The following is an 18,040-nucleotide window of genomic DNA, read 5'->3' as shown; positions in this document are numbered from 1 at the left end:
AAACCATTACATAATTGAATTTCTTTTATTTCTTGTGTGTGCAAAAAAAAATATTAACAGAAGCAGACAAACTGTTATATTGTATTGTTCATTTATATGTATTATCTGCACTCCTTAAATAAAAATGTAAAAAAAAAAACAAAAAAAAAAAAAAAATCCATACAATATACAAACAAGATATTTGGGGGGCACACTCTAAAAAATGCATTAAAGATGGTGCAGCCATAAGACCATACAGTAGAAGAAAATATTACAGCGCACACATGCAAAAAAGACATTTACCTCAAGCAAGGCTAGTTTAAAAGACCTAAGCATTTCTAGAAAAACATTATCAAAAAATATGGGGATTTGGTCACACCATATTACTATATGGTGCTAAGCCCACTTACTGCGACAAAGTACCCCATAATCAGTGGGTCCTACACTATCCATGGAGTGGGAGAACCTGCATCTCTGAACCATGAGAGCATTGCACTCTTCTAAATGGGAGAATCATAAGGTCTCCACCCATGACACAACTGGACACTAATTAAAGATACTTATGTTATGTAGTGAGGTGCTCCGCACCCAAAAGGATTTGGTCAGAATCCATACAATATACAAACATGGTTCAGAAATGCAGGTTCTCCCACTCCATGGATAGTGTAGGACCCACTGATTATGGGGTACTTTGTCGCAGTAAGTGGGCTTAGCAGCATATAGCAATATGGTGTGACCAAATCCCCATATTTTTTGATAATGTTTTTCTAGAAATGCTTAGGTGTTTTAAACTAGCCTTGCTTGAGGTAAATGTCTTTTTTGCATGTGTGCGCTGTAATATTTTCTTCTTTTTAGCTCACACATCCCCAAAACATCAGTGATCCACCTCCATGTTTCACAGTAGGAATGGTGGACCTTTCATCATAGGCCTTGTTGACTCCTCTCCAAATGTAGCGTTTATGGTTGTGGCCAAAAAGCTCAATTTTGGTCTCATCACTCCAAATTACTCTGTGCCAGAAGGTTTGAGGCTTGTCTCTGTGCTGTTTGGTGTATTGTAAGTGGGATACTTTATAGCATTTGTGTAGTAATGGCTTTCTTCTGGTGACTTGACCGTGCAGCCGATCTTTCTTCAAGTGCCTCCTTATTGTGCATCTTGAAACAGCCATACCACATGTTTTCAGAGAGTCTTGTATTTCACCTGAAGTTATTTGTGGGTTTTCTTTGCAATTTTCCTGGCAGTTGTGGCTGAAATTTTAGTTGGTCTACCTGACCGTGGTTTGGTTTCAACAGAACCCCTCATTTTCCACTTCTTGATTAGAGTTTGAACGCTGCTGATTGGCATTCTCAATTCCTTGGATATCTTTTTATATCCCTTTCCTGTTTTTTACAGTTCAACTACCTTTTCCAGCAGATCCTTTGAGAATTATTTTGCTTTCCCCCATGACTCAGAATCCAGAAACATCAGTGCAGCACTGGATGAAAAATGCAAGGGTCTGTCAGGAGTCCAGAAACTCATTGACCTTTTATACACACACTAATTACAAGCAAACAGATCACAGGTGAGGATGGTTACCTTTAATAGCCATTCAAACCCCTTTGTGTCAACTTGTGTGCATGTTATCAGGCCAAAATCACCCAGGTATGTAAACTTTTGATCAGGGTCATCTGGGTAGTTTCTGTTGTGATTTATGATTTAAAAAGAGTAAACACAGTTGATTTATAATAAATGGCTTCAGCCAAATACTAACCATGAGTGAAAGAAAAGTTTTTGTATTATCATTCATATTCTCTGAAAAATGGGCAAGAAATCATAAATTCTGCCAGGGTATGTAAACTTATGAGTACAACTATATATATATATATATATATATATATATATATATATACATATACACACACTGCTCAAAAAAATTAAAGGAACACTTTGAAAACACAAAACACATCAGATCTCAGTGGGGAAAAATATCATGCTGGATATCTGTACTGATATGGACTGGGTAATGTGTTAGGAATGAAAGGATGCTAAATCGTTTGATGTGTAGCACCCTGCCTAAAGAGTTTAGGCAGGGTTGCTCCTTACAAATTTACTTGCCAGGAGTAGTTATCCTGGTTGATTGGTAGAGGTCTATTGATTTCTCCCTTGTTTTGCCTTGTTGCACTTTTCTCTTCTACCACTAGGTGGCCAGGTACTTGGTGGTACCAGATACAAGAAGGGCAACCCAAGGTCAGGTTATGGGTATATGGTGTATCTCAGCCAATGGGCAGGGGTTTTCTTGAATCCCTTGGCCTGGTGGGAGAGCCTATATATTCAGGTGCCACCTGGACGGCTGTCTGGGTGGATGTGTGTTGAATTGCCTGGGCTGCTAGGCTAGAGATTGGGCCTATCCCGGGGCATCTGGCTGCTAGGCTGTCTGAGGGCCTATCCAGAAGCAAGAGAGCAGCGCAGGGTTGGGATTGCGGATTGCAGTCCAGCCAAAAGTGACGGTTCTGCTGCCCGGAGAACTTGTCGTGGTCGCAGGTAGAGGGAAAGCTGGCGCCACTAAGGGACCATCCACCTTATTACCAGGGACCACAGTGAGTAACTGAAGCAAGTACCGGAGCAGTATTCTCACCAACCCGGGGACGGTGAGGTGGCGCTGGCAGAGCAGCCTTGTGTGTCAAGCCAGGGACCGAGCAGGCCAGTGGGGTGAAGCTTGAGAAGTATCTGGAGTGCCAAGCCAGGGACCCAGCAGAGAAGCGGGTGAGGACGCTTGAGGAAGATACCACTGTGTAGATGGGAGGAGCTCAAGGGATTCAGTGGCAGTGAATCAGTGAGTCTAGTGAGAGAGAGACTGGGAGCTCAGTGGGCTGAAGAACTACAAGGAGTGATTGTAGTGAAAATGAAGGAACTGTTAAGCTCTGTGTTAGGAACTGTTAAAGACTGTTACCATAGGAGACAGCATTCCTACACATGCAGATGTGGCGTCTGGCTGGATGCCTTTGCCTGCATGGCTGTCCTCCTATTGAAGTCTCGGAGTCTGCCAAATAGTCTTGCAACTATCTAAGGGTGTCCTGGCCCTAACCCTATCTCCCCCAAAAATGGGGAGCATCAGTGCACAGCTATTTTTAGATCTCTCCAGAGATGTTCAATCGGGCTCAAGTCTGGGCTCTGGCTGGGCCACTCGAGGAAATTCACAGAGTTGTCCCATAGCCACTCCCTTGTTATGTGTGCTTAGAGTCGTTGTCCTGTTGGAAGATGAACCTTCGCCCCATTCTGAGGTCCAGAGCGCTCTGGAGCAGGTTCATCAAGGCTGTCTCTGTACATTGCTGCATTCATCTTTCCCTCAATCTTGACTAGTCTCCCAGTTCCTGCCACTGAAAAACATCCACCATGCTTCACTGTGGGGATGGTTTTGGCCAGGTGATGAGCGGTGCCTGGTTTCCTCCAGACATGACACTTGCCATTCAGGCCAAAGAGTTCAATCTTTGTTTCAGCAGACCAGAGAATTTTGTTTCTCATGGTCTGAGAGTCCTTCAGGTTCCTTTTGGCAAACACCAGGCGGGCTGTCATGTGCCTTTTACAAAGGAGTGGCTTCAGCCTGGCCACTCTACCATACAGGCCTGATTGTTGGAGTTCTGCAGAGATGATTATTTTTTTGGAAGGTTCTCCTCTCTCCACAGAGAAACGCTGGAGCTCTGTCAGAGTGATCATCGGGTTCTTGGTCACCTCCCTGACTAAGGCCCTTCTCCCCCAATCGCTCAGTTTGGCCAGGTGGCCCACTCTAGGAAGAGTCCTGTTGCTTCCAAACTTCTTCCATTTATGGATAATGGAGGCCACTGTGCTCATTGGGACCTTCAATGCTGCAGAAATGTTTCTGTAACCTTCCCCAGATCTGTGCCTGGATACAATCCTTTCTCTGAGGTCTACAGACAATTCCTTGGACTTCATGGCTTGGTTTGTGCTCTGACATGCACTGCTGTGAGACCTTCTATAGACAGGTGTGTACCTTTCCAAATCATGTCCAATCAACTGAATTTACCACAGGTGGACTCCAATCAACTTGTAGAAACATCTCAAGGATGGTCAGTGGAAACAAGAGGAACCTGAGCTCAATTTTGTCATGGCAAAGGCTCTGAATACTTATGTAGATGGGATTTTTTCATTTTTTTATTTTTAATAAACTTGCAAAGATTTCAAACAAAGTTCTTTCACATTGTCATTATGGGGTATTGTTTGTAGAATTTGAAGGAAAATAATGAATTTAATCCAATTTGGAATAAGGCTGTAAAATAACAAAATGTGGAAAAAGCGAAGCGCTGTGAATACTTTCCGGATGCGCTCCAGCCAGCAGATGGAGCTACGGGCCATTTAAAAAAAATCGTTTTTCAGTTCCTCCTTACCTGCTGTTAAAAAGAACCTGTTTATACAGAGTTCCAGTGTAAATCCGGCAGGAATGGTGGGGAACCCCTCCTAATAGGAACAACAGGTGTACAGCTCCAGTGCACAGAGATCACACCAAGAGACAACAGGAACTGTCAGTTTATTTATCCCTACCAAACAATGGAAAATCAGTTTTTTGTTGGAATGACCCTTTAAATTGCTGTTTTCTTAAAAAAATTAAATAAAGAGACATTAAATAAATAAATAAATAAATAAATAAATATAAAATAGTGCACCCTGATGCATTAACTTTGTCTTTTGATTTTGAAGATAAAGTTGTCATAAAATAAAATACTGAATACAGTGAGTACAGGAGGCTCAGTAAGCTGCAGTGAAGGTCAGAAGAACCATGCTGGGTATTTAGAGTGTAGTGTGTGAGTATGTCATCATCTTATCACAGTGAGTTGCTTTCACTTCCGATGATTGTTCCCTCTACATCCAAATCACCAGCTTGTGGAAATTCCTACGGCCCTGTGACTTACAAGCCTGGCAGGAAAAGCAAGAGGATGTTATAAACATTGAATACAAATATTTTCCAATTGTGGCCAAAAAGAAACCAAATATATATATATATATATATATATATATATATATATACAGTGGGGACAGAAAGTATTCGGACCCCTTAAATTTTTCACTTTTTGTTATATTGCAGCCATTTGCTAAAATCATTTAAGTTCATTTTTTTCCTCATTAATGTACACACAGCACCCCATATTGACAGAAAAACACAGAATTGTTGACATTTTTGCAGATTTATTAAAAAAGAAAAACTGAAATATCACATGGTCCTAAGTATTCAGACCCTTTGCTGTGACACTCATATATTTAACTCAGGTGCTGTCCATTTCTTCTGATCATCCTTGAGATGGTTCTTCACCTTCATTTGAGTCCAGCTGTTTTTGATTATACTGATTGGACTTGAATAGGAAAGCCACACACCTGTCTATATAAGCCCTTACAGCTCACAGTGCATGTCAGAGCAAATGAGAATCATGAGGTCAAAAGAACTGCCTGAAGAGCTCAGAGACAGAATTGTGGCAAAGCACAGATCTGGCCAAGGTTACAAAAAATTTCTGCTGCACTTAAGGTTCCTAAGAGCACAGTGGCCTCCATAATCCCTGAATGGAAGACGTTTGGGACGACCAGAACCCTTCCTAGAGCTGGCCGTCCGGCCAAACTGAGCTATCGGGGGAGAAGAGCCTTGGTGAGAGAGGAAAAGAAGAACCCAAAGATCACTGTGGCTGAGCTCCAGAGATGCAGTCGGGAGATGGGAGAAAGTTGTAGAAAGTCAACCATCACTGTAGCCCTCCACCAGTCGGGGCTTTATGGCAGAGTGGCCCGATGGAAGCCTCTTCTCAGTGCAAGACACATGAAAGCCTGCAAGCCCTGAAGGACTCCAAGATGGTGAGAAATAAGATTCTTTGGTCTGATGAGACCAAGATGGAACTTTTTGGCCTTAATTCTAAGCGGTATGTGTGGAGAAAACCAGGCACTGCTCATCACTTGTCCAATACAGTCCCAACAGTGAAGCATGGTGGTGGCAGCATCATGCTGTGGGGGTGTTTTTCAGCTGCAGGGACAGGACGACTGGTTGCAATCAGCCAAGTACAGGGATATCCTGGACAAAAACCTTCTCCAGAGTGCTCAGGACCTCAGACTGGGCCGAAGGTTTACCTTCCAACAAGACAATGACCCTAAGCACACAGCTAAAATAATGAAGGAGTGGCTTCACAACAACTCAGTGACTGTTCTTGAATGGCCCAGCCATAGCCCTGACTTAAACCCAATTGAGCATCTCTGGAGAGACCTAAAAATGGCCGTCCACCAACGTTTACCATCCAACCTGACAGAATTGAGGAGGATCTGCAAGGAGGAATGGCAGAGGATCCCCAAATCCAGGTGTGAAAAACTTGTTGCATCTTTTCCAAAAAGACTCATGGCTGTATTAGATCAAAAGGGGCTTCTACTAAATACTGAGCAAAGGGTCTGAATACTTAGGACCATGTGATATTTCAGTTTTTCTTTTTTAACCACTTTGCGCCCACGCTATAGCCCGAAAGACGGCTACAGCACGGAGGCCAATTGCCAGCCTTTCCTGTTTACTTCCGCGATGCGTGCTCCCGCAGTCGCGCATTGGGGAAATTCTTTGCTGGCCGTGTCCCTTGGACACAGCCAGTCACAGATCGCTGTAAACGGCCAATCACAGTGGCCATTTATACTGCGTCCGGCGGTGGCAATGAGGGATGATCTCATATGTAAACATATGAGATCATCTCTCATCGCCAGCTCTCCCTCCTCACACAGAGACAGCGTGTGAGGAGGGAGAGCGAACCGCTGCAGCATGTGTCAGAAAAAAAAAAAAACGAAAAAAAAGTGACGTCAGTGCCATCTGTCCCCACTGTCATCTTTCCCCACTGCCATCTGTCCCCACTGCCATCTGTCCCCATTGCCACATATAAGTGCCATCTGTCATCAGTGCCATCTGTCATCAGTGCCACACATTAGTGCCATCTGTCATCAGTGCCACCTGTCAGTGTCACATGCCATCTGTTATCAGTGTCACGTGTCATCAGTGCCATGTATCAGTGGCATCTGTCATCAGTGTCACGTGTCATCAGTGCCACGTATTAGTGCCATCTGTCATCAGTGCCACGTGTCATCAGTGCCACGTATTAGTGCCATCTGTCATCAGTTCCATCTGTCATCAGTGCCACGTGTCATCAGTGCCACATATTAGTGCCATCTGTCATCAATGTCACGTGTCATCAGTGCCACTTATTAGTGCCATCTGTCAGTGCCACGTATTAGTGCCATCTGTCAGCGCCACGTATTAGTGTCATCTGTCATCAGTGCCACGTATTAGTGCCATCTGTCATCAGTGCCACATCAGTGTCATCAGTGCCATGTATCAGTGCCATCTGTCATCAGTGTCATCAGTGCCATGTATCAGTGCCATCTGTCATCAGTGCCACATCAGTGTCACGTGTCATTGTCCTGGTGCTCCAGGGCCTTCAAAAGTATAATAGGTAGTCAACAAGTTAGATGTGTAATTTATGCTCTTAGAACACCTGAAGGTGCTCCCTGCATGTTGGGCCTCTCTATGTGGCCAGGCTGTGAAAAAGTCCCCCACATGTGGTATCGTAATACTCAGGAGGAGTAGCAGAATGTATTTTGGGGTGTTATTTGTGGTATATACATGCCATGTGAGAGAAATAACCTATTACAATGACAATTTTGTGGGGAAAAAAAAATCTTCATTTTGCAAAGAATTGTGCGAAAAATGACAACATCAAAAAGCTTACCATGCATCTTACTAAATACCTTGGAATGTCTACTTTCAAAAAAGGGGTCATTTGGGGGGTATTTGTACTTTCCTGGCTTGTTCGGGGTGCAAGAAATGCAGTACATCAGGTGTGATCAATTTTTTTATGATTTGCACCACAGCTTGTAGACTCTCTAACTTTCACAAAGACCAAATAATATCCACTAATTTGGGTTATTTTTACCAAAGATATGTAGCATTATAAATTGTAGCCAAAATTTATGAAGAAAAAGTAATAATTTGCAAAATTTTATCACAGAAACTAAGAAAAACGCGTTTTTTTTTCAAGATTTTCGGTCTTTTTTCATTTATAGCACAAAAAAATAAAAAAACCCAGAGGTGATCAAATACCACCAAAAGAAAGCTCTATTTGTATGAAAAAAAGGACAAAAAATTCATTTGTGTACAGTATTACATGACTGAGTAATTGTCATTCAAAGTGTGAGAGCGCCGAAAGCTGAAAATTGGTCTGGGCAGGAGGGGGGGGGTTAAGTGCCCAGTAGGCAAGTGGTTAATAAATCTGCAAAAATGTCAACAATTCTGTGTTTTTCTGTCAATATGGGGTGCTGTGTGTACATTAATGAGGAAAAAAATGAACTTAAATGATTTTAGCAATATAACAAAAAGTGAAAAATTTAAGGGGTCTGAAAACTTTCCATCCCCACTGTATATATAAAAAATACACTGTATTTATATATTATATTATATTCTTTTTAATATAATATAAGATATAATGAGATATATACACTCACCGGCCACTTTATTAGATACACCTGTTCAATTGCTTGGTAACACAAATTGCTAATCAGCCAAACACATGGCAGTAACTCAATGCATTTAGGCATCTAGACTTGGTGAAGACGACTTGCTGAAGTTCAAATTGAACATCAGAATGGGGAAGAAAGGGGATTTAAGTGACTTTGAACGCTGTGTGGTTGTTGGCACCAGACGGGCTGGTCTGAGTATTTCAAAAACTGCTGATCTACTGGGATTTTCACACACAGCCATCTCTCGGGTTTACAGAGAATGGTCCAAAAAAGCGAAAAAATATGCATATATATATATATATATATATATATATATATATACACACACAAACACATATTTATATATATACATATACATACAGTGCTGTGAAAAAGTATTTGCCCCCTTCGTGATTTTTTTTTTTTTGCATATCTGTCACACTTAAATGATTCAGATTATCAAACAAATTTTAATATTACACAAGATAACCCGAGTAAATACAAAATGCAGTTTTTAAATGATGATTTAATTTATTAAGGGAAAAAATGTGTCCAAACCAGCCTGGCCCTGTGTGAAAAAGTAATTACCCCCTCCCCTTGCCAAGTCATGAATGAACTGATTTAACCAAAATTTTTGGAAAGCTGAGTTAAATTTTACTTGCCACACTCAGGTCTGATTACTGCCAAACACTTTTGAATCAAGAAATCACTTAAATAGAAACTGTCTGACAAAGTGAAGCACGCTAAAAGATCTAAAAAAGCCACACATCATGCCACGACCTAAAAAAAATTCAAGAACAGACGAGAAACAAAGTAATTGAAATGTTTCAGTCTGAAAAGTGTTACAAAGTCATTTCTAATGCCTGGTACACACCACTATTTTTTTTTTTGTTCAGAAGAAAAACTGACAGCTCCTTTCAGAGCCTCTGTACTAACAATCCAATGTTAGTACAGTGATCTCCCCTGCTGTGCTATTATGTTCTGACATGGGAACAGCGCCCCCCCCCGCCAGAACACTTTGGTCAGCGCTCCGAGTCAATGGCTGAGAGCGCTGATCGGGAGCTGGTTTATCAGCATGCTCCAAAGGGCCGGTGTTCTGCCGAATAAGTTCCGCTCGGCGGATAAGTTCCTCACTCTACTGCGCATGCGCAGTACAATCCGGTGGAAATAGCCGAAGCGGAACAGCTGAAAATCAGCTGTACACGGCGCCTGTAAGAGGGCCCCTCGCGGGCTCGCTTCGCTCTCCACGCTTCGGGCACGGCCTCGCTGCGCTCGGCTCTTTTAGATTCCCCCTCTAGGTCCACTTGGATGGTGGGGAAGGAATCTGGACCCAGAGCGCAGGCGCCGTGTACAGCTGATTGAAGCGTTTGAGCTTCGGCTATCTCCGGCGGCTGACAGTAGTTGGTACTGCGCAGGCGCTGCGCCTGCGCAGTACAGGGGAGGAACTTATCCGCAGAGGGAACATTCTCGGCAAGACACCGGCCTCTGTCGGACCGGCTGCCTTTTTTTATTGAACGCCCGACATTTGGCCCGTGTGTACTTTGGGACTGCAGCGAACCAAGGTGAGAGACATTATTCACAAGTGAAGAAAACTTGGAACAGCGGTGAACCTTCCCAGGAGTGGCCGGCCAAAATGACTCCAAGAGCATGACGACGACTCATCCAGGAGGTCATAAAGGAACCCAGACAACATCTAAAGAGCTGCAGGCCTCACTTGCTTCAGGTAAGGTCAGTGTTTGTGATTCGACACTAAGAAAGAGACTGGACAAAAATGGCATCCATGGGAGAGTTCCAAGGCCAAAGCCACTGTTGACCAAAAAGAAAACAAAGCACGTCTCACATTTTCCAAAAAAATCTTGATTATCTGTCAGAAACCATGAAATCCAGGCCGAGACAGAAGTACAGTTAAATCACACTTGTTTAATAATAACAGTAAAAAGAACAAACGTAGTCAAAACATAGCCAAAGTTCAGTAACCGGAATGGATAGTCAGCCAAGCCAGAAGTCAGGGATCAATGTAGTGGAACAGCAAGCAGGATCCGGAGCCAGAAGGGATGTCAGCAAAGCAAGACTTGAACAGGACTGCAGGAGATTTTTGTGATGTTGACCAAGGCGAAGGCAGAGATCCACTGGGCTGGACAGCTTTAAGTAGGCAGGACTGACGAGCAGGATATCATCAACAGGTGAGTAACTGTGGAGAGAGATGAGAGCTGGCAATTAGCCGACACTTGAGCAGCCAGCTCAGAGAAGGAAGGGCTGAGCCCAGCCCTGACATTATCCCCAAGACTTTCGGGCAAATGTTCTGTAGACTGACGAAACAAAAGTTGAATTTTTTGGAAGTTGTGTGTTCCGAACACAGCCTTTCATAAAAAGAACATCATACCAACAATCACACATGGTGGTGGCAGCGTGATGGTCCGGGACGACTTGCCATAACTGATGGAACCATGCGCTCTACCAGAAAATCCTGAAGGAGAATGTCCCACCATCAGTTACGCCTGACCTCAAGCTCAAGTGCACTTGGGTTATGCAGCAGGACAATGATCCGAAATACACCAGCAACTCTACCTCTGATTGGCTCAAAAAAACAAAATTAAGGTTTTGGAGTGACCTAGACAAAGTCCAGACTTAAGTCCAATTGAGATGCTGTGGTATGACCTTAAAAGAGAAGTATGTTTTTTTTTTCCAGATTCATACTCACCTAGGTGGATGCAGCATGGGTCCGATGCTGCATCTGTCCCGCCCCCCGGCTCTGCACTAATCCCCAAGCAGAGAACTGCTGACTGTCAATCAGCAGCTCCCCGCTCTGGCCTCCCGCACTCACTGGAGTGCTGAGCTGTGGAGGGGTCGGGGAGCGGCCATCTCAGGCTCTCAGCGGCTCGCTGAGAGCCTGAGACAGGCATCAGTCCAGGCACCCGGCAGATCCAGACTTTATTGTCGTGATGACGTGATGCCCGGACTGATTCCTGTGATGTCAGCAGAGAGCTCTCTGCTGAAGACGGGTCACAGGAGTGCAAAACGAATTGCACTTCTGTGACCCTTAGGAGAAACCCAGCCAAACTAGCTCAGGCTGGACTTCTCCTTTAACCACTTCAGCCCTGGAAGGATTTACCCCCTTCCTGACCAGAGCACTTTTTGCAATTCGGCACTGCGTCGCTTTAACTGACAATTGCGCGGTCGTGCTACGTTGCACCCAAACAAAATTGACGTCCTTTTTTCCCCACAAATAGAGCTTTCTTTTGGTGGTATTTGATCACCTCTGCGGTTTTTATTTTTTGCGCTATAAACAAAAAAAGAGCAACAATTTTGAAAAAAAAAAAGCAATATTTTTTACTTTTTACTATAATAAATATCCCCCAAAAAATATATAAAAAAACACATTTTTTCCTCAGTTTAGTCCGATATATTCTTCTACATATTTTTGGTAAAAAAATTGTAATAAGCGTATATAGATTGGTTTGCGCAAATGTTATAGCGTCTACAAAATAGGGGATAGATTTATGGCATTTTTATTATTAATTTTTTTTTATTAGTAATGGTGGTGATCTGCGATTTTTATCGTGACTGCGACATTATGGCGGACACATCGGACAATTTTGACACTATTTTGGGACCATTGTCATTTATACAGCGATCAGTGCTATAAAAATGCACTGATTACTGTGTAAATGACACTGGCAGGGAAGGGGGTTAAACACTAGGGGGCGATCAAGGGGTTAAGTGTGTCCTAGGGAGTGATTCTAACTGTGGGGGGGGGGGGGAGCTGCCACTGACATGACAGCGATCACTGCTCCCGATGACAGGCAGCAGTAGATCTCTGGTACAACGGAATACAGCGCTAACAACTACACATATAAAAACCAGTGAGAAAATGAAGATAACACTACAATAAAGTAAGTGCTAGATAAACAAAAAAAGGAAAAAATGTGTATAAATAAATAATTATTGCCAAAACGAAAGTGTCTCTGTAAGAAAGGATTTCCGCTGTCGATTGACAATTGACATCAGCATGTGATAATGTTGCATCAAACACACATATTAGATATTAGCCTCAATTAGTTTTAATTTCCTTTCCTTCCTCGCTATTAACATCTCCAAAAGTTTCTTTTTAGTATGATTAAAAAACGCGAACCATTCATCTTCAAGGTCTTTATCTGAAAGCCCATCATTGGGAGCGATGTCCCATCTCAAACGTCTGGGGGTTATTTTATCTTTAACATATTTTTTGAGAGAAAAAATATCCCACCAGGTTCTAACGTGTTTGTCTAGGGCACCTCTGAGATGTTTAAAATCTTGATTGACATCAGATTGCTCATTATTGGGTGAGACAAAATCATCTGCATCCAGGCTTCTATCCTTAATAAATGTGAAAATTTCCATCTTAAAGTGGAGTTCCACCCACTTTTACAACTCTTCAGCATCCCTCACTAAACTGTGCACTGTAAACAAATTGGATATTTAAAAAAAAAAATTTCTCAGCACTTCCTGTATATCTGCTGTATTCATTTTTCACTTCCTCCTCCCTGGCCGTGGCCCATCGCATCATTTCCTGTTTGCAATGCCTTCTGGGAATGGGGCGGCAACTTCCTCTGACACTGCCGTTGCTATGGAAACCTGACCTGAAACCTATTACACTGCTTGTGCTGCACTGAGCATGTGCGAGATCTGCAAAGATGAGATCCAGGAAGAAATACAGTCTGGCTTCAGATGCCCACACTTAAGATGGCCACGGCCTGCTGCAAGTTTATAAAATAAACTACTGCTATAAACTAACAAAACAGACCTTAGTTTACAGACTAACTTTACTAGAATACATTAAGCTTGTGTATTATAGGGGTATTCTTATTTAAAAAGTATAATTTCGGCCGGAACACCACTTTAATTGAATACTCCCTAAGGAGAAAAAGTGAATAAAACTAACTCCTATAAAAATGAACAAATAAAAGCAGCGCTGGCAAAGAGATACAAATGAATGCAAAAAACAATAGTGAAAAACTGTTGCGGCTGCTGGATGTAAGTGCTAAGACCTAAAGGTAGTGGTACAACGGAATACAGCGCTGACAACTACACATATAGAAACCAGTGAGAAAATGCAGATAACACTACAATAAATCTTTGCTAGCGCTGCTTTTATTTGTTCATTTTTATAGGAGTTGTAGCACTTTTTGACGCAGCAGCTGCAATATTTTTTTCTCATCACCATCACCCATTTATGAGTTAGTTTCATTCACTTTTTCTCCTTAGGTAGTATTCAATTGAGATGGAAATTTTCACATTTATTAAGGATAGAAGCCTGGATGCAGATGATTTTGTCTCACCCAATAATGAGCAATCTGATGTCAATCAAGATTTTAAACATCTTAGAGGTGCCTTACAAACACGTTAGAACCTGGTGGGATATTTTTTCCTCTCAAAAAATATGTTAAAGATAAAATAACCCCCAGACGTTTGAGATGGGACATCGCTCCCAATGATGGGCTTTCAGATAAAGACCTTGAAGATGAATGGTTTGCGTTTTTTAATCATACTGAAAAGAAACTTTTGGAGATGTTCCGGCCGAAATTATACTTTTTAAAAAAAAATACCCCTATAATACACAAGCTTTTTTTTATTAAATTCTTTTTATTGAAGTTTTTCATTTATACAATAACCTCTAGGCTGCCAGCATGGCAGAGCCCAGATTTGGCCTCGCAGGGCCCAACATTGGGTACCCCCTAATTCCCTCCACCCTCCCCCTGAAAACCCCCTCCCCCCTCCCTCAGTGTCACAGCCCAATTCCAATTCAGAGTAGCTAACGTATACTTAATAACTCCTGTAGTGTGAAGTTGTTACACCGCCGGGTCAGAGTGGTTTATTACATTATAGTTCCCCAATCCCTCACTCTTCAATCCATCCTCCTGTTTCTGTGTTAATTACCTCACATTAATAAGTTACCCTCTACCTGTCATTGTTAACAGTATATTAGTATGATTACCCTAATGTATTTTCATCTCCATACCATGCCTGCCATACCTTGTCAAATTTATTTTTGCATCCTCTAGCTTGATACGTAAATTTATAATAAGGCATCATATTATTTACCAACTTTTTCCAAAATGCGACATCTGGCGCTTGGGGATCCTTCCATTTTAGTAGGATGGCCTTTTTGGCGTAGAAAAGCAGAATATTGAGCAGTGTTCTTAAGGCTCTGGTCTGTACCACCTCCTGTACCAAACCCAGCAGGCACACCTTAATACTTAATGGAATAGGTATTGTGAGGAGGCCCGAGATACATGAAAGGACCTCCTCCCAATATCTTTTTATTTGTGGACAGTCCCAGAAAATGTGGCTGGCATCTGCCAGGGAAAAAGTGCATCTCCAGCACTCCGCTGATGTCAGCCCAAAAATTTTCCCTAATCTTGCCGGAGTGTAATAACTCCTGTGAAGGAATTTGAATTGAATCAGCCTATCTCTGGCTGATACCAGATGCTTATATGGTTGATCCCATACCTCCTCCCAGTCCTCCCCCTGGAGCTCCGGAACTTCCATTTCCCATTTACTTCTGGTCTTTGCGATAGCTTTTGGTGTAATTTTGAAAAATTCTTTGTATGATTTGGAGAGGGGTTTGTCCAGAGCCTCCTCTGATAGCATTGACTCAAGATTGGATGTCAAAGACTCTACTTTACGTACCCTGAATTGCGACTGATAGGCATGTCGAAGTTGAAGGTAAGGGAATAGATAGGCGTTTTCTAAATTGTGTCTTGATTTTAGCTGAGGGAACGTCAGAAGATCTCCAAAAGCTGTTATGTCACCTAATGTCTTAATCCCCTTTATTGCCCATATCATGGGGTCAGGTATATTGTAGAAGTGCTGTAGCACAGGATTCATCCACAGCGGCGTTGTGGGTGAATGACCCTGATAGCTTGGGGATGCCAAATGTATCGCCATGTCCCACGCTTTTATTGTAGCCTTCATAGTTATAGTCAATGGTAATTCAGACTTAAGCCCCCTGAACAATGCCACACGCAAACTTTCATAGGACCCCAGGTGGGCCGCCTCCAACACTGTGGCAGCGTCCCCTTCGTCCATGATTAGCCATATACGGGCAAAAACCATCTGCCCTGCCAGATAGTACTTGTGCCAATCTGGGAGGGCCAGACCCCCCTCGTCTCCCGGTTCCTGAAGTACCTTAATCCCAATCCTAGGAAGTTTTGGAGCCCACAAAAAGGAGCCCACTATACCGTCTAGTTGACGAAAAAAAGATTTTGGTATCCACACTGGAGCATGTCTCAAAAAGTATAATATCACTGGCAAGACCTTCATTTTGAGTAGGCTGATCCTGCCTATCAAAGATAATGGAAGTCTGGACCACGCCTGCGTTTTTTGTTTGAGGAAGGCTATCAGTGGAATAATATTAAGGGACATGTAATCTTCTATTTTTGCTGTGATTTTTACCCCAAGGTATTTCATAGACGTTACCCATTGTAGTGGCAGATCCGGGTCAACCCCTTCCCTTGCTCTATCATCTAAAGGAAGTATTGAGGACTTGTTCCAATTCACTTGTAACCCCGAAAACCTGGCAAAATCATCCAGGATTTCCAGTACCACAGTTAGTGAATTTTTCGGGTCTGACAGAAACAGGAGCATATCATCTGCATAAAGTGCAACTGTTTCGTGTATGGTGCCCACTTTAATATCTTGAACCCTCCCGGAGACCCTTAAGGCAATGGCCAATGGCTCTATCACGAGAGCGAAAAGGAAGGGGGACAAAGGGCACCCTTGCCTCGTGCTCCTTCCTATTTCGAAAAAAGGAGACACCCTCCTACCCATACGGATCGCCACCTTGGGGATACTATATAGCAGTGAAACCCATTTTCGAAATTGTGGTCCAAATCCCATGTCCTCCAATACCTTACTCATGAATTGCCAATCTACCGAATCAAAGGCCTTTGCTATATCGAGAGATACCACTATTTTTGATTCAGAGTCTGTGGGGGGAAGCTGTAGATGTGTAAACAGTCTCCTAAGATTTGTGTCTGTCTATTTTCCTGGCATGAAGCCGGTTTGGTCTATATTCACTATAGTCTGTATAACCTGGGCCAGTCTGTTTGCTAGTACTTTAGTTAAGATTTTTAGGTCTGAATTTAGAAGGGCAATTGGACGATATGATGCACATTCTGTCAGATCCTTCCCTGGTTTTTGGTAGGAGAATCATATAGGCTTCCATCATTGAGTCAGGTAGGGAGGAGTGCTCTAGACAATGTTCCAATAACCAATTGAATCTACCTGCTAGTTGTTCAATGTTGGCCCTGTAAAAGTCCGCTGGTATACCATCCGGCCCCGGGGCCTTATTGGGCGGGAAGGCGCATATTGCGGCCTCTATTTCTTTTTTTGTTATTTTAGCTTCCAGAATGTTGCAGTCCTCCTCCGATAATCTAGGTATCGGTAGATTTCGCATTACATTATCCAATTCCTCCCTGTCATATGGAGGAATGGGAGAATACAGCGACGAGAAAAAGTCCACAAATTCCTGCATAATAAGTACCGGATCACTGACCAGCGTCCCATTCCTATTTTTGATAACCGGGATGTGAGCCAACGGCGGGTGATCCGCTACCAACATGGCCAGGAGCTTCCCATTTTTATCTCCCTCAGCGAAGATTTTATGTGCCCTCTGGGATTCCTCTATTTTTGTCTGTCCTTTAACCTGCAGTGACAGACGTCTTCTGACCTCAAGGAGGGATTCAAACAATTCCCTCGATGGGGCTGCTGCATATGCCCTGGCCCGTTCATTCTCTTCCTGTTGGATATTTTTATATTCCTCATTTTCATTTACCCTGGCTGTCTTAATAGCCGATATGGATTCCCCTCTGACTACCGCCTTATAGGCGTCCCAGACCATTGGTGGCTCTGCCGAATCAACATTGCACTGCCAGTAGTTTTTTGTCGCCTCTTCCAGCTGGGCAGCTACCTGTTCGTGTTGCAACCATTCAGGAGATAGGCGCCAACTCCCCCTCTCCCCCCCCCGTTCTCACGGCCAAGGTGAGGAGGAGGGGATTGTGATCCGACAGACCCCCAGCTAGGTACTCTATACTAGACACATATTGTAACATGGTGTTATTACCAAAAGCCAAGTCTATTCTCGCTGAGGAGCCATGTGCTGTTGATATATGAGAGAAACATTTTTCAGCTGGATGTTTCCATCTCCATATCTCCTCTACTCCAACCGTGGTGGCCCAACTCTTTAGGTCTTCAGAGCTTGTCCTGCCTGGGTTGGAAGAGTCCAAGGCCGCATGTAACACAGCACTGAAATCCCCCAACACCACCAGGGGCAAGTGTAAAAATTGTGCCAGTCTTGTTACCATGTCATATAGAATTTGGACCTGGAAAGGTGGAGGTACGTATACAGTTATTAGCAACATTTGACTATTAAGAATGTCCATTATCACTGCAGCATACCTGCCCTCAGGATCAGTAATTACGTGCTGAATAGTGCAAGAAACAGATCTACTAATGAGAATGGACACTCCTCTTGCAAACGTGGAATATGTGGAGTGAACAGCTCTTTGTATCCACCTTTTACGTAGGGCC

The sequence above is a fragment of the Aquarana catesbeiana genome, linkage group LG11, assembly GCF_042186555.1.
Source record: "Aquarana catesbeiana isolate 2022-GZ linkage group LG11, ASM4218655v1, whole genome shotgun sequence".
Lineage (NCBI taxonomy): Eukaryota > Metazoa > Chordata > Amphibia > Anura > Ranidae > Aquarana > Aquarana catesbeiana.
This window is presented reverse-complemented; position numbering follows the sequence as displayed.